General features: G+C 42.9%; 1 pseudogene; it reads left to right on the top strand.

Moving 5' to 3' along the window:
* LOC134204217 (uncharacterized) overlaps window positions 1-25,465 on the top strand; it is a 92,845-nt pseudogene that overhangs the window by 5,033 nt on the left and 62,347 nt on the right.

Genomic DNA, 25,465 nt, shown 5'->3' with positions numbered 1-25,465 from the left:
GGTAGGTGCCTTTCGCCTTTTTGGGCCGAGAAGTCGCCTTCTTGGGTCGATGCCGTATGTATCCCAATCTGTTCTGTCCAGACAACGTTTGGCCTTTATGGTCGCACGTCGTTTGGCTTTGCTCTGAGCGCCTTCGCCGGATTGCTGCCTTAGCTGTTTCGGGCCGGCCAATGAGGCCGTCAGGGCGAAATCAATCGCCTTTTGGGCCATAGTCGCTCTTCCTAGGAAGCAGAAAGCATCAGTTTGGGCACTTTTGTCGGCCTTCTCTCTTCCCACCACCCTGATAAACGCGTCCTGTTCTTGTCTTGCGACTCGGGCGAAGCATCCGAAGGTTCTGTTTCAGTTCTTTACTGATGTTCTGCCTTGCACTCGCGAACTCGATGATATTATCGAGATGCTCGGCGACCACCCGCATCCCGTAGTCACTTGCCGAGCGTGTTTATAGGGCTATACCCCATCACTGCTGGGGAAACTCTGGAGCTACTCCTGGGGAAACTCCCACCCAGCAGGAAAAGCTTGGTGCCAGGATTAGACAGCGTGCTGCAAGGCTCGCCACGGACGGGCGGAAGACAGGCTAGCCATTAGCCCACTCGCCGATTCAAGTCAGAGTCACCCGGCTCTAAAATAGTAGAATGTCCGACTGCCATCCTTCGCTTTCACAATATTATAAAATCCAATTACTATTACTGCGATATCTTGTCGTTAACACACGGCCAGAATGCCATAATCAAGACTTCACTGGTATTCATCATGTGCCAATTGACACTCCATAGGCCCCTGCACCTAGGAGTATGGCTGGCAACTACAAAGCATCCGCCACCCACCCTCTGATGTATTGCTCAATGCTTCAGTACCTGGGTCTTTATTTATGATTTGTGGTTGTAGATTTTATTTTGGTCATGGAAGGCGCTTTATGACGTTCTCACTTTCTGCCATTGAAAACCATTTTCTCACAATTGAAAACCATTTTAAATTTTTCCTGCATTTGAGTTATTTTTTGTGTAGGACCCCTCTATTGCCTATGTGTGGTAACGCCCCCAATTTTCGCCGACTAACTAGCTTTTAGTTCACAACTACAGTACTGAAAGCCCTTACCTAAAGCGGTGGGTGAGAAGTGGCGATCCTATCATCAACATCTGCTCACGCTTAATCAGAATAATATTCGCCGATGACTCATTATACCGAAGGAAGCACGGATATAACTCTATTGTTTTTCGGACGCTTCGGAGAAGTGGCTACGTTTGGAGTGAGAATAGTGAAGAGAAAACTGCTGTCTACCCGTTTGCATCAAAATCGAGGGGGGGACTCCATTGAAGTTGTCAGGGCCCCATCTAGAAGAATTACTTACTTGATACTTGAGGGGCTACAGCTCTTAGAAGGGTCTTCCAGTATCACGAAAGTCACAGCTGCGCTGGTTTCATCCGTATATGTCATCAGAAGGATTGATTCGTCTCGGCGGCCGATTAGGTCATTCTGCGGAATTGGAGGATTTCAAACTCCCGCCGATAGTTGTGCCGAAAAGACATCTACTAACTCGCTTGCTCGTTAGTTGCTCTTTTCTGGACCACAGATGCTTCTGAGCATTGTTCGCTTGAAATTGTGTCCGTTAGGTGGAAGGGACATCGCACGACAGGTCGTCCTACAAATGCTGAGCAAAGCCGTCTCCAGTGGAACAATTCAAGGGTGAACGGCCGGCGTAACGAGTAACGGTAGCCGTTTAGTTTTAGTTTAGTTTTAGTTTAGTTTTAGTTTTAGTTTTGGTTTGGTTGGTTAGTTTTAGCTTGGTTTTTAGTTTGGTTTTTGGGTTGGTTTTGGTTTGGTTTTGTTTGGGTTTTGGTTTGGTTTTGGTTTGTTTTTGGTTTGGTTTTGGTTTGGTTTTGGTTTGGTTTTGGTTTGTTTTGGGTTGGGTTTTGGTTTGGTTTTGGTTTGGATTTGGTTTGGATTTGGTTTTGGTTTGGTTTGGATTGGATTTGGATTGGATTTGGATTGGATTTGGATTGGATTTGGTTTTGTTTTGTTTGTGTTTTGGGTTGGGTTTGGGTTTGGTTTGGTTTGGTTTTGGGTTTGTTTTGGTTTGGTTTTGGTTTTGTTTGGGTTTTGTTTTGGTTTGGTTTGGGTTGGGTTTTGGTTGGGTTTTGGATTGGTTTTGGTTTGGTTTTGGTTGGGTTTTGGGTTGGTTTTGGTTTGGTTTTGGTTTGGTTTTGTTTTTTTTTTGGGTGTGTTTTGGTTTTTTTTGGGTTTGTTTTTGTTTTGTTTTTGGTTTGGTTTTGTTTTTGTTTTGGTTTGTTTTTTGTTTGTTTTTGTTTTGTTTTTGTTTTGGTTTTGGTTTGGTTTTGGTTTGGTTTTGTTTTGGTTTGGTTTGGGTTTGGGTTGGGTTTTGGTTTGGTTTTGGTTTGGTTTTGGGTTTGGTTTGGTTTGGTTTTGGTTTGGTTTTGGTTTGTTTTTGGTTTGTTTTTGGTTGGTTTTGGTTTTGTTTTGGTTTGATTTGGGTTAGTTTTGGTTTGGTTTGGTTTGGTTTTGGTTTGGTTTTGGTTTGGTTTTGGTTTGGTTTTGGTTTGGTTTGGTTTGGTTTGGTTTGGTTTGGTTTGGTTTGGTTTGGTTTTGGTTTGGTTTCGGTTTGGGTTTGGATTTGGTTTGTTTTTGGTTTTGGTTTGTTTTCGATTTGGTTTTGATTGGGTTTGGATTTGGTTTGGTTTGGTTTTGGTTTGGTTTTGGTTTGGTTTTGAATTGGTTTTGGTTTGGTTTTGGATTGGTTTTGGATTGATTTTGTTTGGGTTTTGGTTGGGATTTGTTTTGGTTTTGGTTGGGTTTGGGTTGGGTTTTGTTTTGGTTTTGGTTTGGTTTTGTTTTGTTTTGGGTTTGTTTTTGGTTTGGTTTTGGTTTTGGTTTGATTTTGTTTTGGTTTTGGTTTGATTTTGTTTTGGTTTTGGTTTGGTTTTGGTTTGGTTTTGGTTTGGTTTTGGTTTTGGTTTTGTTTTGGTTTGATTTTGTTTTGGTTTTGGTTTGGTTTTGGTTTGGTTTTGGTTTGGTTTTGGTTTGGTTTTGGTTTGGTTTTGGTTTGGTTTTGGTTTGGTTTTGGTTTGGTTTTGGTTTGGTTTTGGTTTGGTTTTGGTTTTGGTTTGGTTTTGGTTTGGTTTTGGTTTGGTTTTGGTTTGGTTTTGGTTTGGTTTTGGTTTGGTTTTGGTTTGGTTTTGGTTTGGTTTTGGTTTGGTTTCGGTTTGGTTTTGGTTTGGTTTTGGTTTGGTTTTGGTTTGGTTTTGGTTTGGTTTTGGTTTGGTTTTGGTTTGGTTTAGTTTGGTTTTGGTTTTGGTTTGGTTTTGGTTTGGTTTTGGTTTGTTTTTGGGTTTGGTTTGGTTTGTGGTTTGGTTGGGTTTTGTTTTGGATTTGGTTTTGTTTTGGTTTGGTTTTGGGTTTGGTTTGGTTTTGGTTTGGTTTGGGTTTGGTTTTGGTTGGGTTTTGGTTTGGTTTTGGTTTGGTTTGGGTTTGGTTTGGGTTGGGATTGGGTTTGGATTTGGTTGGGTTTTGGATGGGTTTTGGTTTGGTTTTGGATTGGTTTGGGATGGGATTTGGTTGGGTTTTGGTTTGGTTTTGGTTTGGTTTGGGTTTGGTTTTGGTTTGGTTTTGGATGGGTTTGGTTTGGTTTTGGTTTGGTTTGGTTTGGTTTTGGTTTGGTTTTGGTTTGGTTTTGGTTTGGTTTGGTTTGGTTTTAGTTTGGTTTGGTTTTGGTTTTGGTTTGGTTTGGTTTGGTTTGGTTTGGTTTGGTTTGGTTTTGGTTTGGTTTTGGTTTGGTTTTGGTTGACATAGTTATCGAGATTCAGGAAAATCTGCTCCAGATGTATCCAAATATTGTCACCTCCGTTCAGGTGCATTCCAACATCTCTCAAAGACTCATTTGCAAGTCTGGCAGCCAGAAAAAATGATCATCCCACGACGTTAAACAGATTCTACACCGCCGAAAAATATGAAGCAATGCTCGCCGATAAACAAAAGGACACACTCTGCGTGAGGGTGCATCACCATCATCCTTACGGCGAGGTGAGGAAGTTCAACGACGACGGCAGTGGTGGCGGCGACAGGTCGTCAAACATTTCAATGTACATCCGTCCTTATTTCGCGACACCAAACGGACGGGAGCGTGTGCTCTTCAAGCAGCCACCTGTATTTGATTTCCCTGTCGAGCATGGCGTGGAATATGGACTGCAATGATTAACAGATTATCATTTTTACACTTTTTTTCCTGGTGTTAGCTGGAGAACAAGCGAAGGAAAGGTGGGCTTACGTCGCAAACTGAGGAGTAATTGCTGCAAATGGGGCGCGATATGAAAATATGAAATTATGATGATTACGTGATGGCATTGGAGGTGATAAAGTAATGTTTCTGTCACTTGCAGGGTAATAAGAGCAATTTGGAGACAGGACAAGATATTCTGCAGACAGCTGGAGGTCATGAGTACTTTTTGTTAAGTGTCTTATTGCCCATTAGGTGTCGAACCATGGATGACCTGGTGTCAACAGCCACAAGACATTTAAGAATTTCTCCTGGTCACCACACTCGAAGAGAAGCCAATACCCAACATCCAAAACCAATCAAAGAATATATGGCAAAAATATTCATGAGCTACTTTTTCTGAAAAGAACGACTGGCCAAGATTTGATGCCTCCGAGAACAACACTGGGACGTTATCTTTCCCATCGAACATGAATAATTTATCGACCTTAGCTGATGTCCTTCGATGATGCAGTCAATGGGGATACCTTTCCGACATATCGAAAAGCAAAACCAACCCACATTAAGTTGAATAATAGACGAACGATGAATATTCATCCGGCATTGGTGCTCTTTCACCTCGGAAAGGAACAAAGGGTGAAGATTTTAGGCGATTTTTTTCGACGTAAAATTGTCAATATTACCAAAAATTGTTGCATGTAAAATGTAGCCTATTGACATTTCAGCCAATAGTTCATGAAAATGAACTTCTACGGCAGAATATTAAGTTTAAAAGTTGAGGATTTTATTTTTGAATCTTTGCCGTAGAATAGTTGATTATCGGTGTAATACCCAGAGTTGATTTTTCAATTTCAGTACCGTAGTTTCAGAAATATACATACTTAATTTTATTACCGAAACTCAGCAAAAAAATGGAGAAGATTCGCACAGTCGAGCGTTCGGCATCTTCTTAGCAAAAATACATTTTCTGAGTGGATCGGTAGTTATAAATTATGACAAATGTCATTCCTTACTGAGGACCTCGGTAAATGTTTTACTGTCCAGCACATAACCAAATGTTATGTATATATTCTTTTTCGTATTTAGTGAAAATTATTATTATACCAAATTCATTATTGTTCATGTACAGGAACAAAAAAACATACAATTGAACCGTTTGTTTGAGAAACATGTTTGGCAAAAATGAGATTTTTTATATATTCTGAATCCTCGTCCACACACTTAAAATAAATTGCCGAATTCGGTAAAATTCTACCGAAATCTCAACAGCAGAACTGTTCGGTAAATAATTTTACTGATATTCAGTTATTTTGACAGTTGGACAATGGAAAAAATGACAAAAATCTGTAAAATTATTACCGAACCGTTCTGCTGTTGAGATTTCGGTAAAATTTTACCGAATTCAACGAATTATTTTAAGTGTACAAAACTACGTATTCTGGCAAGAAAAAATTGTTCAGGATTGTATAGAAAATTACTTATGTGCATGTATTTTGAAGAGCATTTATGGAGTACTGCTAGCCACGGTGCCCATGAACCGTTACTATAAAATAAAAATGTCCATCAAAACTAAGTACAGGGATCGATTCCTGTGGTAATTGTGCACCTCTGGACCAATGTTTTGAAAAATCCCTAGGAGGAATCTCGAGAAATCTTGATTTGAAATTTTTAATTAGGAAATTTTAAAAGAATCTATATTTTAATTCAATAATATCCCCAAAATACCTTCAAAGCCGCCCAAAAAGTGGTCCAAGTTGTTTTCAACCAGTTTGCATTTGTTGCCTTTATTACAATTATATATATATATATATATATTTTTAAATTACAACTGATTAAGCTCAAGCAAACTGACTTAGTAGGTATGTTTTTTGTATGGCTTGAAGCCGTCTATTTTCAAGAATGCTACCTCTCGTTCAGAACCATTCATGAATTCACGTGCAGGCTGCAGATTCTTTGTTGAATGCCATTCAGATTAAAGTTTGTATTTTTTTATTGTATTCACAAATGTATTCGAGCATCATAAGTAAAGATTGGAGTATGGAAAAAATTGATGAAAAAACCAACAGCTTAAATATTTGTTTAAAGTAGTGTCCCAGTCAACACAAAATCGTATATGATGCAACATAAGATGCTAAAGTGGAGGCGATATACGTACATATTGTATGGGGAAGTATCTATATGGCCCCCTTTTTAGCATCTTATGTGACAACATATACGATCTTGTGTTGACTGGGGTAGTTGTTCATCATTATTATTTTTTTAAATCTCTCGTTTATTTGGAAGGCTCATTTGCCGTGAAGCGTTACGGAGCCGAAATCAGGTTTTACAATACTTTTCTTGATTCTTATACATAGTTTAGTTTTGGGGAACTGAAAGACTCGCGGTTTGGTCGAGGTTAGGGAACACAATAATACAGTAGGAAAGGAAAAGGATTTTAGGGTACTTAAGTAATTACAATGCTGATGCTCACAAAGTTGACATTCTTCGCCATGTTTCGCATCTGTAACGGGATAAAAAAACATTTTTTTGGGAGACAACAACGAGAGGAAGATTTACGGAAGGGATTAACGACACACATTGAAATGCAGAACAAGAGGAAAACATTCGTCATGGGGAACAACAGACAAGATGCGGGCGAATTGAATACAGCCATCTACCCAACCCCCCATTTGTCCATTTCTGTTGCCAGCTGTTCAAGGTTTCTTGACAAACTAATGTGAAAAACTCATCGAAGGTGATTTTCCGGTCTTAAATATCACCTTCCATAGCGCCCACCTTAGCCAAAGAGTCCGCGCTCTCATTTCCCGGGATCGAGCAATGAGAAGGGACCCAAGCCATTATTGTGAATGACCGTTTTGATAGCACTCAAAGCTTTCCGTATCCCGGTTAGAAGATACGCTGAGTGCTTTACAGGTTTCATTGACCGAACAGCCTCCAGGGTACTTAGACTGTCGGTGAAGATAAAGAAGTGGTCAGGAGGTAGGGATGCAATATGCTCAAGTGAATAGTGTACAGCTGCTAGCTCAGCGGTATACACGGAACTAGGCTCTTTCAGCTTGAAGTAGGCGCTATGAAAAACGTTAAAAACACCGAAACCAGTGGAGTCATCTATTTTTGACCCGTCTGTAAAAAAGCTTCTCTCCTCGCTGGCATGCCCGTATTTGCTTGCAAATAATGGAGGTATGACCTCCGCACGAAGGAAGTCTGGTATTCCATGAACCTCCTGCTTCATGGACAGATCAAAAGTAACAGAGGAACTGTAAGAGTCTAAGAAGTTAGCACGGTTGGTGTCAACCGAAGATGGGCTTACCTCCAGCAACATATGTGACCTCCAGCAACAACAATGACCAATGGATTGAGAACCTCACAGCGGATGAGGAACCGGAGCGATAATTCCGCGAAACGATCTGTCAACGGCAGTACTCCCGCAAAGTACTTCCAGGCTCATCGTATGGGTCGAATTCCCCGCACAACCCTAACGCGATACGGAGACAACGGTACTGAATCCGTTGAAGCTTCAGCATGTGTGTTTTAGCCGCAGACTGAAAGCAAAAACTGCCGTATTCGAGGACCGACAAAATGGTTGTTCGAGACAACGTTATAAGAGCTTCGGGATGCGCTCCCTCACCATGTTCCGGTGATGGATCGCATGAAGGTTATCCGTGTCTGGCATTTTTGTGTCAGATACACAATGTGCTTCCCGAAGGTACATTTCGAGTCGAACCAGACCCCGAGGTATTTAGAAGACATGCTATGAGTGATTGTCTTACCCATCAGTTGGAGCAGGAAACTTGGTCGGCTTATGTTTTTTGAAAGACAACCATCTCAGTTTTCTTCGGAGAGAATTCGATACCCAGCATAGTAGCCCTAGTGGATAAATTGTCTAGACTTGTCGAGTCAAGTACAAGACACTGAAGACGACCACACAGTTGTGGTCGAAATACGTATCTGCAAAGATAACGAAAATTAACTGGTGGAATTAAATGGGCGGTACTTAATTCGTCTTAGACGGTTTAATACATTCCACAAAAGAGCTTAATATATTTTTCTGATGAGACATTCATCAATGTCTCTGACGTAAAAATTGTAAAGAAGGGGCTTAAACATGAGGCCCTGAGGGAGACCCATGTAGCTAATTCGTGAAGTTGCCGAGTCACCATGAGAAAAACTCATACGCTTCTCTGACAACAAATTGTACAAATAATTGTTTAAAATTGGTGAAAATCCACACGCATGAAGTTTGAATCAAAAGCCCCCTTAATGTTCAAAAACACTGAGCTCATTTGCTCCTTTTTAGCGAAAGTAAGCAGAATTTCTGAAGAAAGCAACGCAAGACAGTCGTTCGTTTCCTTGCTCCTGCGGAAACCAAATTGTGTATCTGACAAAAAATTATTCGATTCTACCTATTTGTCTAGCCGGAAGAGAATCATCTTCTCCAACAATTTCCGAAGACAGGACGGCATCGCGATTGGGCGATACGAATTATAATCCGACGCAGATTTTCCGGGCTTCTGGATGGCTATCACCCTCACTTGCCTCCAATCATCCGGAACAATGTTGCACTCCAGTAACTGGTTGATCAAGCTCAATAAGCGCCTCTTCGCGACGTCTGGGAGGTTTTTAACCAAATTGATCCTGATTCTATCCATCCCTGGAGCGGAATTGTTACATGAAAGGAGAGCAAGTGAGAATTCACACATCGAAAAGGGACGATCCATATCATCCCTGTCAGTAAAAGCATCACGTAACTCTTGCTTCACCGGTACCGAATCCGAATCCGCCAACAAACTTTCTTTGCGAAGTCGAGTATCCAACGCGACGAACTTTCACGATCTTCGTTTACGGACGACGCGTTGCGCATTCTTCTCCCGACGGTCCACAGAGTTCTCATTGAGGTCTCGCGCGATAAACCTTCAACAAGAGTGAGCGCGATGTACCGTTTTGTGAAGAACGATCGAACCGTGTTTCCAAAATGCTTTGAACGCGACGGATTTCTTGCGATGAAGTTGCGTATACTCGACATCCCACCACGGACGGACTGGGTGGTTTCCTACGAACCGAAGCTCCTGGCACTGGCCGGCGTTGTGCCTGAAGAGCGCTGTCAAGGATCAACTGGGATACGAATTCGTATTCTTCTCGCGGGAAAAGTCTTCTATCGACTGTACGCCATCAATGATGGCCTCTGCATATTTTCCCAATCGATGTGATTCGTGAAGTCATATGAGAGGTCGATAGAAACAGATTGATTATGTCCATTGGAAATCGAAACTTCGATCGGCAAATGATTACTACCATGGGGATCTTGAACCACCTTCCAAGTATAGTCCAACGATAATGAGCTCGAACAAATGGAAAGAGCGATAATAATAAATGAGCTCGAGCAGATGTGCGAGAGATCTCTACGAGATATCGCGGTGTTTGGAGAAGATATATCGAGGCGAGGTGTTTTCCTCGGATAGCCACCTGACATGCGACAGCCAGACATCGGCGCATGATCGACCGGGTCGAAAGCATCAAAGAAGTTGAGGATGAGCTCCACGATGCCAGAAAGTGTAAACATTGGAGCGCTCGGAGGTTTTTCTGCTCGCTCTCTATGTTCTCTTTCTGGCTGAGAAATCGCAAAAAATTGGGGCATCTGGGATTTTAGATGTTTCTGGAAGCGGTGGAAACTCTCGATCATCCTGATGTGAAATCACAAAAGTAGAACGTTTTGAGTATTTCCTCCCGCGGTGAATTGGTCTATGTTGGGTTGGGGCTCACTTTGCAGCTGCTTTCTTGGATTTTCGGGGGTTGCTGGCTCTGTTTCCTCTTTTCCTCGTTGAGCCATTGAAAACAAAGGGAGCCACATTCCCAGCTTCGGAGTCAGAACTATCTTTATCGTCCAAAGCAGATGGTGTCAAAAACAACTGGAGAAGCGGCCTCCCTCAACATTTCTCGGCGTAGCTTCGCCGAGAACGCTGCTGAAGAGACCGTTTCTGGTGAATTTGCTGCTGTATGTACGTTGGACAAGCTTCAAGATCATGGGGAGGGCTTTCATTACAATAGACACATTTCGGTGCCGTCTTGCACGCGCCATCCGCATGCTTCTCTCCGCATGATGCACAGCGAGGTTTATTGCAGCAGTACTGAGCGGTTAAGACAATTAATTGCAATTAAGACAATTCATCACCTTCGGTACATACAGCCGAACAGGTAGCCGAAGATTACCAATTACTACGTAGTCAGGTAGCGCGGACCCGGAGAAGGTGACGCAGAAAGAGTCAGACGGGGAATAAATCCGCTTCTCTCCCTCCTACGACACCGAAAACATTTGTTTGCAATGCAGTATCGCAACAGGAGGCAAAGAAACGTTCTTGAAACGAAAGAAACCTTGTTTCAAATCGTCGCATGTCATACTTCCATCCGTCACCACCACCGCGATCTCACACACTGCTGTTCAAAAGCTCACAGATGGCCATCTCGTTGGCCTGTTTGCGATTACTGACCGTGACGCGAAGCTTACTGGACCCAACCATGTTAATGGTCGTGACAGGACAGGACACGGAGATAGGCGGTGCGAGGGGCACCGATGATGTTCAACTCAATGGATGCGCACGACTGACTCTGCGGAAGCGTGATTTTTTTAAAAAGAAAACACGTGAAAACTTTTTCCACGGATACTCAATTGCGTCGCAAATGAGCTCCGCTTCCTAGTCTATAGACTAAGGATCCTTCAACGACACTTTCACGCGGTAAATAAACTCAGTAACAATTGAGTTAACGGAGCTTTATCATATTCTGAGATTTCCCCGCAAAAGGATCATCGGACTTGTAATGACTCTAAAAATAGGGATAAGGAAAAGCTACGAGTGAGCTCGGCAAATAGAATGAGATCTCGAGAACCAAGGAAAACAACAGAAAAAATGCACAAAAGAAAGAAAAAAATTTACAAGCTTTGTGCATATTCTTTTGGGTTTCCGGTTACGACGAAGAAATATTCAATTTTTGAACTTTTAAAAACACTTTAATAAAGAAACAAAATGAGCCTTTGCTTATTTCCGTCACTACATATCTAGTTCGGAATTGTTAATACGATTTTTAAGTTGCTCGAGAAGCACCATGTTGAGTAAATTTATGGGTGAACCAAGTACAGATGGGGCATCAACAAATTGCGTAGAGGTCACCAGAATCCCGATCTTTCGGATTACGGCATTACTCTGCTTAAACATTAACAATTTTCTAATTAATATTTCAATCAGCAAGTTCTGAATGATTTAAAAAAAAGTGTACGCAAGATACAACTCCTTGAAACTCGAGCATGGTTTTGAGGAATCAATTGATGGCTCTGTAGAGGTACCGGAGCAGGTTTTGGCTTACATATCAAACATGCTTTTTCTATTCCGTTGATTAGAACTTTTACAAGATTTGGCAGCAAAGATCGGTTAATTAGTGCTGTGATCCAGTATAATAGCTTCTAACTACTATTATTCTACACGAACTCTGGTCTTACTTCTCTCCATTATGAAAATAAAAAAATTAAAATTATTTTTTACCTTTCATTCTATTAAACATTGAAAGCAACACTTATATCAAACTCGAGCAAGTTAGCCATACAAAAACATGCTTAAGTCAGTTTGGTAAGATAAGTCAGTTGTAAATATTAATGGTTCTAATAACGGTAAAGCGTGCTTAGGGCCATCTTTGGCATTGTGCAAAAGAATGGTGTGTGGCGACACAGGTTGAAACAAGAGCTCGCCCAGCTCTACGACGAACCCAGTACCCAGAAGGTAGCTAAAGCTGGAAGGGTACGATGGGCAGGCCATATTTCAAGAATGCCGGACAGCAACCCTGCAGAGCTGGTGGTTACTTCCAACTGGCATGTTCAAGAAGAATTGAAGGACATCTATCTAGGTGGATTCATCTGGATTTTTGGTGATATTATTGAATTCTTATATGGATTCTTTTGAAATTTCTTAACTAAAAACATCAAATCAAGAATTCCGAGATTCTCGAGGATTTTTAAAAAAATTGGTCCAGAGGTGTAGAATTAGCACAGGAATCGAGCCCTGTACTTGGTTTTGATAGACATTTTTATTTTATAATAACGGTCTACCAGGGCACCGTGGCTAGCAGTTTTCGCACAGGAAACCATTGATCCGTATCGAAAAAATCGAAAGATTCGGTGCCAATTTATTCAAAAACAGTTTCTCCTGCTCGGGCAGCAAACTATTGAAGATCTCGCTTTTTTCAACAGCGCACAACATGCGCACGAGCCACCGAATACAAGATAGACATCTTATTTCTTTCCCGACGACTAAAACATGCACTGCACTTACTTATTCGATGGCTACTCTTATTATCGGCCGCGCAATCCAGAACACAATATCGCGTGATCGTTCTGCTGTCCGAAACAAGAGAAAACACGCACTGAACTGATTAACTTTATTACCGGCCGTGCAATGCCGAACACAATATTTCGGCCGATCGCGTGATGGTTCTGCTGTCCGAAACAAGAGAAAACCCGCACTCTGTTTTCTGTTTTCTTCTTCGATTTACGATGAACCCAATCTCTTTGATTAAATGGTTTTTCGTACATTTTGAATTTCAAATCTTTATATATAGGGAAAATGACGGCTTCTGCAGGTTTTGTTCTATTATCGTCAGGGGGTTAACTAATTAGGCTCACATTTGGCCTAAACATTCTTGGCATATCAAAAAATATTGTGACCAAATTTAAAAAAATTGGTAAACAAAAACCCCCTGACAATAATAGAACAAAACCTACCGAAGCCGTCATTTGCCCTATTTGTTTTCTAGATAAATTGTGTACGCAAAAAAATGTTTTAGAAATTTTTTTATTATATTTTTCATCAAATCGATTTTAAAACGCTCTTTTTTCTTCTCCAAGCACAATCAATTCCAAGCATAATCAATTATTTTCGCACTTTGAAGAAGAATAACTTCGAAGAAACATCGCCGGCAGTTGTGTGATAGTTAAAATGTTCATGAAATGTCAATAAACTTCAGTAAACGTTTTGGCGGATATCAGTAAAACCAGTAAAATTTTATGTCAAAATCGGATTACTATTATTGTTGACACATATATCAGCAAAATGTTTTGATAAAATTTGGCAAACATCTTTCCTATTGCAGATATATCAGCCAGAAGAATGGTTGCCGTTATGGATCGGCACTACACTTATACACACGGTGGACTACACTTATATGAACAAAATGAGTTTATCAGTATGCTTCGTTCAGTTACGTATTGCTATGGCGCGGTAATTTAGTAATTATAGATGTTGAATGGATTCGTTGAGATTTTAAATGGAAGCTATCTTTTGGGCTGCGTTGGATTGTAAACCCTTCAATTTGATTTTTTGAGATGCAGCGATACAATGTCGAACGATTGGAGATAATATCAATGAATTAAAAGCAAAAACATAATATTAATATATCGAGATGTCGCATCGCATGATGTGTTGTGCCGTAAACGAAAGAAAAAAATATTTTTCGCTCCAAATGAACCTTCGCTTAGCCATCTACTCTGCAATAATATATATTAAGCAGTTCATACAATCCTGTGAATTAACAAGACGTGACACTGAAGATATTCCATAGACCATGAATTTAATTTAAGGTTTTACAAACCATGGCGCAAACATCGTATACCACCAGTGTTGAAGCCGCTGTTGCTTTCGGACTGCTCACTGTAATTTGTTTCCTTTAAATTAGCATTATCGATCGCTTTGGTTCGGCACACGGCGACTTTGTTGGTTACACTCCTCCAGAACACATTCAAGGTGGATTTCTGCGACTTCGAGAAACGTCCATGCTTTAAGATGTACGCAATTTCGTCTTCCGTACTATTGCCTTACAACTGAAGGCAGTTTACAAATGAACCACAAACAGTGTTACTAGACCATTATTTCATCATCTCGATAGTCTTAGTTCTATCAGGCACTCCGATCGCGAAACCTGTGCAGCATCTTACTTTCTTACAAATATAAGAGAGCAGATGCGTGATTTGTCGAAAGATCATTCAAGATTACCTTTGTATGGGCCCATCCATTGCCTAATCTAGGCAATGAGAAGGCGACTCGCTAGCAAGGTGGCACAGGAAGGTGAAGTTTATGATAGACAATCTCGAACAACGAGTTTTCCCATTAGTCCGTCAGAGTACTCTTCAAATTGGCAAATGATTTGGTCAAACAATGAACTTGGACGGTGGCTTTTTCCATAGTCCTAAAGTTTCTGCGAGCGTGGTTCAGAGGTGAGGACTTAAGTCGAGCTTCATCCGAACGATGTCGAGCTTGTCCAATCACTATTCACTAAACGCACATCTCTATAGAATAAACCTGTCGATAGCAATATGTAGGTGGGAGCCAGTTACGATGACATCAGCACGTAGTTTGGTATTGCTAAGAAAACGCCTCAGAGAGAACTATTGGATACCCTTGTGGCCGAGGTAAACAACCCTCGGGAAGTAACAAGTGTTTTGGGGGATCGGATGTGTATATATGCAGGCTATCTATGTCTTTCTTTGCTCGTTTGACATCAAATCTAATATTTCATTGTTTTTCCTTTCAAGTTTTTTCTTGTCCTTGTCTTATTGTTCCGTGTACCATGAGCTCTGGCCATCCGGAAGATGCTCCCTGACGAACCACAACTGGAGCACGACGCTACCTCACCGTTTTGACATCAATCTAACCTTAGTCACCACGAGTATCTTGGTCAATGTCCTTTCTACTTACTAACTGTTAATAAAATGATATAGTTTTAAATATCATAAAGTCTCGGCTCCGTTAAGTGTTATACACGCCTGTCAATTAAACGCAATAGATAAAAAACAGCAAAATGCAACGATTCAGTAACTGCTCTAAAGATGGTAGGGCAACCAATATCCATCACGAGCTCTAGGGATTGAGAAAACGATACAAGTGCGTTTTGTGTTGGGCGTCAACAGAATCGAGGTGAAAGTTTACAATCTTTCTGAGACTGTTTCTAAATCAAGGACCCTTGAGAAAAAAACAATGATTTTTCAATAATTCCGAAATTCAATGTCCGATCGGGCCAATTTTCAATAGTGGGACCGCATTACCGGGCTATTCGGCCACATTGAGAGTTGACGTAAATGTCAATTCCTTCGCTCCACGAGCCTAGATAGCTGTGTGCTATTGGTTATCTGGCTGTTCAGTGGAAAGTCCACCATACAGGTGACCCTAATTCTCGGTGTGATGCGGCTTTATGCTTACGTGTCAACGAATGAATGGTTAGGGTCTAATAGAACCTAACTAAATGGACCTGTGACGGGGCCCACTTCACAGTATTAGCCCTCGCTGCGCTAACCGGATATGGCGTAGTTGACTTTGCTTCTCGAGATGATCGACTACTCTTATTCATCAACGTGAGGTTAAATAAGGTGGCGTTATGAATATGTGTTTCCTTAGTTTTCAACAAATTGTCACCTACATGGATTCGCATTATGCGTTTTTGACAGTGTACTCTGTGTCTCGTCTTTGACGTTCGCTGGCTACTCTTGTTCAATCTCAACGTGAGTGTGGGGTTATGAATATGTGTTTTACTTAGTTTTTCAACAAACTATCACCTATAGGGGAAGGTGGGTAGACTTGATCCCCGGGGAGACTTGATCACCCCCTGTTTTATCGGAAACTAAAGTAGTTTTGTTCTAGTATTTTTTATATAGATCCTCTAGACAAATGACCTTTAAGGTGAGTTATTTTTTAGATTGACAACCTTATTTATTCTGCAGGCTGGTTTGTATGTTTGACCTTCCTAAAGATTTTTTATTGGCCCAAAATTTGAATAACTTTTCATAACAATGACCAAATGCTTTCGTTTTTCATAGCACAAAGCCATAAATTTGAATAGATTTTACTGATGAAAATGTCAACATTCCATCAAAGTTTTAGGATATTTGGATTTGAAGTTATTGCCTCAATATGGGACATTTAATCCCCCAGTCTTATAAAAATTTGTCGAAAAAATTCAAAAAAATATAAATCTGTTCTCAGGTTTCTAATTTTGTGTAGATTTGACAGATTTGATGAAGGGTTGGCAGAAAAAATTATTTATTGGGTAGATATCATAGAAAAGGGGTCAAGTCTCCCCAAATTTTAAAATTTCATGTGCTGTCAATTCAATAACAAAATCGTTCATGTATACGTACAGCAATTCGAAAATTGCGCGTATTTTGAAGGAAAATATTTAAAAATCTGAGGCACCTTTCTAATTTTATCAAAGCAAGTTCTTGGGAGGATCAATTTCCCCGAATATTTTAAAAGTAGATTTTGACAGCACTCTAAAAATCGATTTGTATCAATAACAACAAAATTTAAGGACTGTCATACATCAGTAAAGTTAAATACTATATTCCTTAGAGAGTCTGTGTGAGTATGTTTATTTACTTTTGGCTGTGATACATCCGAAATCAGAAAAGGGGATCAAGTCTACCCAGTCTCCCCTATGGATTCGCATTATGTGTTTTTTTACGCTGTACTTTGTGCCTGTGTGCTCTGTGTTTTTTTGACGTTCGGCTTCGGCTACTCTTGTGAATCACAGGAGTAAAACAAGGTGGGGTTATGAATATGCTTTTACTTAGTTTTTCAACAAATTGTCACATATATGGATTCGCATTATGCGTTTCACAATGCACTCTGTGTTTCGTCTTTGACGTTCGTCCATTTTACGTCCTCAGTGTTTTTTGACACCTCTCTTTAGTCCCAACTAATGCGTGTAGTCTACATTGGCTTTCCCATAAATGTATATCATATGCATTTGCATTGTGTGACTTATCCAGTATATGTTTAGCGCATTCATTCGTATTACAAAATGCATCGTATGTATTGTATTGTATCATCCTTCTCCAGAAACTGTTCCATTCTCCTTTTCAACTCACTTCCTCTTCCTAACCCTTTTCACTTCCTTTTCCGTCAGGTAAATGATGAGAAAGGCCATAGAACGATGGCACAAATCTCCAAAATTGAGGGGAACGTGCCTCCCCAAGTAACATTTTGGCTATATGCTGGTTTTATACTCTTGTAGAGTGAATTATAGTCTTCAAGTGTGTTATAAAACTTAAAATGTTACTTGGGTCCTGAGCCGACGTTCTGATCAGAGCTGTAAATATTCGATTATTTTTATGAAGCCCATCGGCCTTCTTTGTCACTTCACTTCTAAACATATTCATATTCGGCTCTGCACCGTCATTTTTCAGAATGAATATGGGTCAGTAGTATTATTTAGATATTACAAATTATTAAATAATCGTAAAACTGAACCATTTTGATGATTTAAATAAATATACGCATAGATCTAATCCGACGTTTAACCCTGCGCAATGTTGTTTAAAACAACAAACCGAAAATACGTTTAATGTTAATTGATGGTAGTTTACGCTAAAAATACTTTCGACGATTTCTAAAAAAATCGCCTTGCGCCTTTAAGGGTTAATTGAGGGCATTTTAAGCGTCAAATGTCAATATAATCAAGGCTAATTTTTGTTTTTCGCGCGCAGTTACTACATACTCAGTGGTAATCAATTGAATGAATTTATGAAAAAGTAACTAGAGTAAGTCATTCTTTTTGAATAATCAAAACACGAATGTCAAAAGTCGGAGTGAATGTGCTTCATGAAAGTGAATATTTTATGCTCTGGTTCTGATACCTGATACCAAATATAGTATATTAACAATATAGTCCACTTCGTTATTCTCCATACATTAGGCAACGGACAGCACAATCACACCATCTTGCGTCACAAAAGGCAACTAACGCCTGAAAACGATAGCCAAGGGTTGCGATGATTGCAAAAATTACACTAATTTAACATTTTATTTTTTTATTTTATTTAACATTTAACAACTATTTGAATTACATTTTCGAAAATTTATTTTGAACTCTAAAATCAAAATAGGGTCATAGGATGATTTCTAGCATATTATTTTGAAATGTTATACTGCATATTGCATCACACGTTTAAACACCCTGAATGTCTCTTCACTACACTGAACCAAAACATCCGCTCAAGAACGACTGAAAATTTATTCCCCGCCCTTAACGATTGTCATCCGCTTTCGGATGATAGTCGTTCGTTGATTGATGGTGGATGACACACATTCATGAACAGTCATATGGGAATCGGAAGATTTTCCTATTGGAACTGTATGATAGAAACATTGTTTTTGAGTGTGATGCAAACGCCTTTCAAAGGAATATAATTCGAAAATGAAGGAATGATCTTTCAAGCCGATTACTTTTCAATTACTAGAAATAGATGGATCAGAGGATGAATCTAAAAAATTAAACACATTATTATTTTCTTATTGTTTATTTTTATACACGCATTTCATGTTTTTACATGTACATTATAGAGTTGTTCTAACGGGTGACATTTAGCTATTATGTATTAAAGTAGCGAAAATGTTTCCATCGTGTATCTCACGTTGGCAAATAAGCAATTAGTGAATCACTCAGTGTTTTATTCTTGGTGCACTGTTGAATAAATTGGCCGATATTTAGTAGCAGGTATGCAGCTCACTGTTCCCATGATGGTGTCCAAAGTTCTCGATGCTACCTGTCTTCATGATTCCTGCCGCTATGACGACACGATGCACTTTTCCTACAAATAAATGTTTTGCTGATAGAGTTGCGATTCCGGATCACTATTTAAATATTATTCGCTTCTGACTTACCGTGATAATGTTCCGCAATTTCTCCTTTTCTCAACATAGAGCATGGCGACCCTGCTGCTGCGTGAAAAGTTTCTGATTGATGCACCTCACCTCGATCACCACTGTGGTATGGCAGCATCTTAGAAACATTTCGTCGTTGAATGATTGTCGTCATGGGGGGCAGTTATTTTAATCTTCACTCAATATAGGATGAGCTATAGGATGAACTATAGGATGAGCTGTTTCAAAGATGAGGGCATTATGAATCAGTCGTTTTCGGCTGATATTTTCGCTCAGTGTACATTACTTACTTTTTGCGACACCGCGGTGCTACTGTGTTGTCTTTCGAAATCAGCCAGAGTGGACTATATTGGTAATATATTATATCTGCTGATACCTAGGTTGATGGAAAACGATATAAAGTGCGTTTTGTGTTGGGCGTTAACAGAATCGAAGTGAAAGTTTACAATCTTTCTGAGATTGTTTCTAAATCAAGAACCCTTGGGAAAAACAATGATTTTTCAATAATTCAGAAATTTAATGTCCGATCGGGCCAATTTTCAATAGCAAAAAAATGGGACCCATTCGAATGCAACTTGTTGCGAGTAAATCGGATAACGCTAAGTTCCAAAAAGTGTACACATACACACATACACACGGGCTACGAATTGGTGAGTTTACATCTGGGAAGGAGCGACCTACACAGCTCTGGTCCTCACAAGTTCCAACCTCACACTTCCACGGGTCTTTCGATGACCATCGACGGTAGTGCAGCCTGGGCACTGTTGTCCTTTTGACATCAGCTGAAGTGAAGGGGTGCGACCAAGGGGACCAAGAATCATCGTTCTAACCCCTAATACCAAGGTGTCAGCGACCTGTGCTGGGGATGCATGGCCAGGGGTGAAATAATGGGCTGGTTTTAACTGAGCCTGTGGGGTACCTGGGCACCCTCCACAGTAATTGTCCCTTACCGCGTCATGCTGGCCTGGTCATGCTGGATCGCGTCATGCTGACTCTGGCGTGGTGGACTCTTTTCCCAAGCACTCTGGGATCAAAATGGAAAACCAAATAAACTTTCAATTAGTGGTAGTAGTGTAGGCTACAACCCTTCGCAAGAGTGGGTTGTTCAGGTCTTCGCCTAGGGGCCAGAGGCAATAGTCGGCAGCTCGGTGCGCAGCGCTGCGTGGGTCATAACCTTCTCCTCGGCAACGCCGGTAGAGGTTATGGCGGCCCATGGCTTGTGAGGGCGATGAACCGTAAACGCGATTGGCTTTCGGCCCGAGGTGGCGACAGGCAGCTGACGCATCATCGACTTTGCGTCATCGAAGCATAATATCAGTAAGGACCTCAGGGGCTAGCTGAAACAAAAGTCGATGTTGGACGCCAAGCTGGAGAGGCGGTCGGACGGCCAAGTGCGAACCCGTGAAATCCGTGGAGTCGAGGTCTTACCAGACTGGGCCCAAGATTCGCGGACTCGAGCAAGTCGAATCGATCGAGGGCGTGCCAGCAAAGACGTGGTGCCAAAGTCTGCAGACTAAGGCTCAAGTATTCACGGACACGTCAGGGGTGACTGCTCGGAGCAGACACAAAACAGGGAGACAGTCTCCAGGTGGGCTCGGGGGGCCGCTTCAAAACGCGGAGGGTTACTACCCGGAACAAGGGTAGTGGGGCTGGGAAGCCAGACCCCGGCCAGGTACCTCAAAACCGGGGAGGAAGGACCTGGAAAGGTCTCCACCCAGGAAAAGACGTAGTAAGGGGTTACGGCGAGGCTGAGCTCTCAGCCGCACCAGACCAGGAAATGAGGGGGATGATGCCTCCTGGACCTTGGTCAAGAACAAGAGGAAACCGAAGACGTCAATGGCCGAAAGAAGGCCCAGCCGAATGAGGGTAGCAATAAATCTAGGGTAGGCGCTAATCGCTCCAGGGGCGATGCCCTAGTCATCAAGGCGGACGGACTAAGTACTCGGACGTCTTGAAGGCGATGAGGATGACGTCAAGCTCGGTGAACTTGGCGCCGACGCATCGAATAAGACGTACCCAGACGGGCGAGATGATCCTCGAGCTGAAGCGGGTATCTCGCAAAAGGTGCCGCCTACAAGAAGTTGGCAGAGGAAGTCCTAGGCGAGACGGTCAGGGGCACTCGACGGAGGTGAATCTAAGAGTTAAAGACCTGGACGAGATCGAAGTCGAAGAGCTCGTCACGGCACTGTGGCGACATGAATTGGAGAAGCCACCGCAGCCGTTTGGCTATGGAAAGGTCCGGCAGGGACACAGGAGCATTGGTTCGCTATCTGCAGCGGACGCCTCCAAAGTAGTCAGTTAAGGAGCGTCAAGGTGGGATGGTCGGTGTGCCCTGTGGAGCATCGAACAACTCGAAGTTTGCTTCAAAGTGCCTGGAACCGGTTCACAAGCAATGGGACGCAAAGGCCCTGACAGAAGCAAACTCTGCCGACGCTGCGGATTGGAGGACATAAGGCACAATGCTGCGAAACCCTCCCAATTGTTTCATTTGTTCCAGCAAAGCTGCGAACAGCAACCACCCATGGGGGGTTCGAAGTACCGCGTTTAAGTGCTGCAAAATCACAGTGCAGGTACTAAACCTGAACCACTGTGATGCAGCCCAGCAACTCTGTGTCAGACGAGTGCTGAATGGAGGACGATATATCGCCATCATAGCAGATCTTTACCGGGTACCCGCCAGGAGAGTAATTGGGTCACCGTGTCTAAAAGGGTTGTCTAAAATGGCGGCGATATCGACAACGGGAAATACCCAGTCATTGCCAAAATCAACGGAGTCTTCTTCTGCAGCTGCTACTGCCTCCTCGATGGTCGATCGAGCAGTTCGTCGTATGCTAAATTGTTTGACGTCTAACTTGATAGGGCGTAGGCCGGTGGTGATAGCGCCTCGCCGCAGCACAATACTCTCGGTCTGGGCGGAGAACGGCTGGTAACAGTACTCTGCGCGTGCGCGACACCATGCCTGGAAAGTCCACCCTAGGATGGAGGCCACCGCTTAGCAATTACGAACCTGCGCCGCGCCTTCCCTGGGCACGGAGGCGGATGCAGCGAGCATGCAGAAGAGTAGCGTATTGAACGACGAGTGGCGACTAGAGCCGCTCTAAAGACAGAATTAGATCAAGCAAAAAGCCTGCTTCTAGGGCCTGTGTCAAAGTGCCAACGCGAATCCATGGGGTGACGCCTATACCCGAGCAGCACAAGTTAGACAAAAATGGTTGTAGCAACTTGATTGTGACTAAATCTGGTCACATATAAGTTGCAGTAACCTATGAAACATGTGTGCTGCTAGGTAGGGTCGTAATAGCCAATACACGTGGCGATGGCCCCTACAGAGCGTCTTCAGATATGCTGGAAGGATCACCGCGGGGCTCTTCTCACGATATGACACAAGTCCCTGGCCTCACTTTGTGGAGCTGCCAGAGGCCAAGGTGCTCGACGAGGGAATAGTAACCGTGGCGGAACTTGCGGAGATTGCACAGTCCTTTAGTGTAGATAAAGCGCCAGGACCGGAAAGTATTCCGAACCTAACCATCAAAGCGGCCATTGCTGAGGCTCCCGAGATGTTCAGATCTGTCATGCAGAGATGCCCAAACGAGGGAGTCTTCTCTGAAGCATGGAAAAGGCAGATCCTGGTCCTTGCCAAAGGCGGGAAAACCACCAGGGCATCCGTCGGCATACAGACCAATATGCCTGCTTGATACGGCAGGAAGTGCTCGAGAAGATCATCCTCAACAGATTGTTAACACGCACGGAGGGTGCGGATGGTCTATCGAGTAACCAGTTTGGCTTCCGAAAGGATAAGTCGACCGTAGACATTATCTTGTCGGTTACCAAATCCGCGGAGATAGCTATCAAGCGTAAGAGGAGAGGAGATTGTTATTGTGCAGTAGTAACTCTCGACCAACGTAGGAATGCACTCAATAGTGCCAGTTGGCGCGCTATTGCAGGTGCGCTCCCCGTCTTGGAATTCGACCGGCACAAAACTCTCAGCTACTTCCAGAATCGAGTACTGGTATACGACACGGAGGCGGTCAGGTGCGTCAAGAGTTCCGCAAGGTTCCATACTGGGTCCGGTGTTATGGAACGTCATAGCGACGCTGTCTCGAGGTTGAAGTTCCGTGGGCGTGGTAATCGTCGGCATCGCTGACGATATTACGCTGAGTTCTACGGCGAATCGATCGAAGAGTGAAATTGACTGCAGCCCACTCGATCGCAATTGTGGAGGAGTGGATGAGTTCAGGCAGTTAGAACGCTCACCACAAGACTGAGGTGGTTGTTGTTAACAACCGAAAGTCGGAGCAACAAGCGGTGATAAGGGCGAGCAACTGCAGGTCACCTCTGAATGCTCCATCAAACTCTTGGGGTAATGATCGACGATAAGCTCACCTTTGGTAGCCACGTCAATTACGCCTGCAAGCGTGCCTCCACTGCTATAGTGGCATTGTCCCGGATGATGTCCAATAGCTCTGCGTTTATGCCAGCAAGCGCAAGCTTCTTGCTAGTGTCACTCTGTCCATACTGAGGTATGGGGGCAGCTTCACCAGGTGTCCGGTTGCGCAGGTTTAGAGGAAACGGCGGCCCGCGTTTTCGCACAATGCGTGGCCACATGTGGTCTGGACACTACCCGGAACAACCTGGTTCGAGGATGTAAAGATGAAGTTGGCTGGAACGCCGTTTTATCGGCTATCGTCCAAATCGTCTCGGAGCTACACAGAAGGTGGCGCGTGGACTCGAGGAATGGCTGGTTCAGGCGCAAATAAGAGGGTCCAAGGGTTCGGAGTCGGCATCATGGGTCATACCGGTGCCCTGTGGTCAAATTCGATCCTTTTATCGAACAAGGCCGCGCGAAGAACAACTAGGTATCGCCGCTATAGCGGCGTCGGTCAACCTGCGGGTTCCGAGCCGAGGACGGAAAGGGTCCTCGTCAAGGCTAGGGCAGGCGTAGGCACCGCGTCGGCAAGTTCCTCTGTGTTGGCGAATATGCCCTATCGCAGAGAGGTCAGTTTGTGCACGCGGCATCATCATTCTTGATACCAGTCGTGCAGAGGGAAGCGAGCGCGAAGTCGACCTTCCCACCTTCCGAGGGCATATGACGTGGTAAGGCCACCTGGAAAGCCGGCAATGCGCTGGCATCGTATCGCCATGGTGTTCTTCTAAAAAGCGAGTCACGATGTTCGATGCTGCAAGGACACGCAGCTAACCTCAGAGTGCGTTGTGCACTGACCCCCCTTTGAAGCATTACTATCTGGTTGTACCGGAGGGACGATGGGCTTGGCGACAATGGAAACGGTTTAGCGGGTCGAGGATGCAGTCCTGCCTCCCTCCATTGTTTAGGAAGAAAAAAAAATACATACACACAAACAGACATCACCTCAATTCGTCGAGCTGAGTCGATTTGTATATAACACTTCTTCTATCAAAAGTTAGGTTTTGGAGTGATCATATAGCCTTTATGTATACTTAGTATACGAGAAAGGTAAAAACAATCCACTTTCATCATTCAACTCTGATTTGAATATTTCCAAAAATTCCTATAACACTCTTCTGCCTCAGCAGCCAGATGCCAGTAACGGCTCAACTTCTTCAGGGTTCGGTCAGGGGTCATATTATCACTGAGGAGAACCTGACAATATGACTCGATTTACTCCACTATTTCACGCGATCCCATGTAACGGGTCACAGTCGATACCTTATTGCAGAAAAAGACTTTGATCCCCAAAAGCTATAACTATGCAAGCTAGGTTAATGTACCCAAACATCTATAACTAAATTATATTGTTGATTGGCCAGATCCGCGTGCCTAAGATGGTAGGAAACTATTCCATTCTGAAGCGATTACTTCAAGATGGATTATAGACCTAATCGATATTAAAACACTATTTTTGCTTTCAGAAGATTACCCACAAGATAATTTAATACTAATAGATGATTTCCTTTCTATTCTTTTCAGCGCTCATCCTAACGACGGCAATTATCAGCAACGATGGCCGGTTCTGTCCGGACCACGCTACAGTCTGGACAATATCCCAAACCACTTCACATGTCGCGACAAAATCCTCGGCGGTTATTACGCCGACTCAGAACCCAGTGCCAGATGTTCCACGTTGCGTCAAAGTGTCCGGGTTGGTGTAAGTTGCTGGTGGCTGGCACATTCGGATGTATTATGGACGATCACAACAGCATGAATCAATTCATCGCAATTAACACTAATCCACTCTGATCTGCTAAAAGCGACCTGTCTACTTGCAACGGATCCGCACCGCACCGCGATTAAACAGAAGCAAAGTAGGGAAGGTCTGGGATCTGCACTGGGGTCTGAAGGCCAATCGAGGCCGGTCGGGTGACTGCGCCAGCGGAGCAAACGCGCGACGACGACGAAGACGACCGAGACGAGATGCACGATTTTCCCAAGAGACTTTGATGACCTTTTATTTTATGCGGTTCGAAGGGCGGTGGATGGATTTGCCGCAGAACAGCAAACGGTGGGGTGCGAGTGCACTTAGTCATTCGATTTGCGAACCACAGCACAGTGAGCAATCCGATTTTG

Source organism: Armigeres subalbatus, unplaced genomic scaffold, assembly GCF_024139115.2.
Source record: "Armigeres subalbatus isolate Guangzhou_Male unplaced genomic scaffold, GZ_Asu_2 Contig459, whole genome shotgun sequence".
Classification (NCBI taxonomy): Eukaryota; Metazoa; Arthropoda; class Insecta; order Diptera; family Culicidae; genus Armigeres; species Armigeres subalbatus.
Note: the sequence above shows the minus strand (reverse complement) of the source record. Positions and strands in the feature narration are given on the sequence as shown.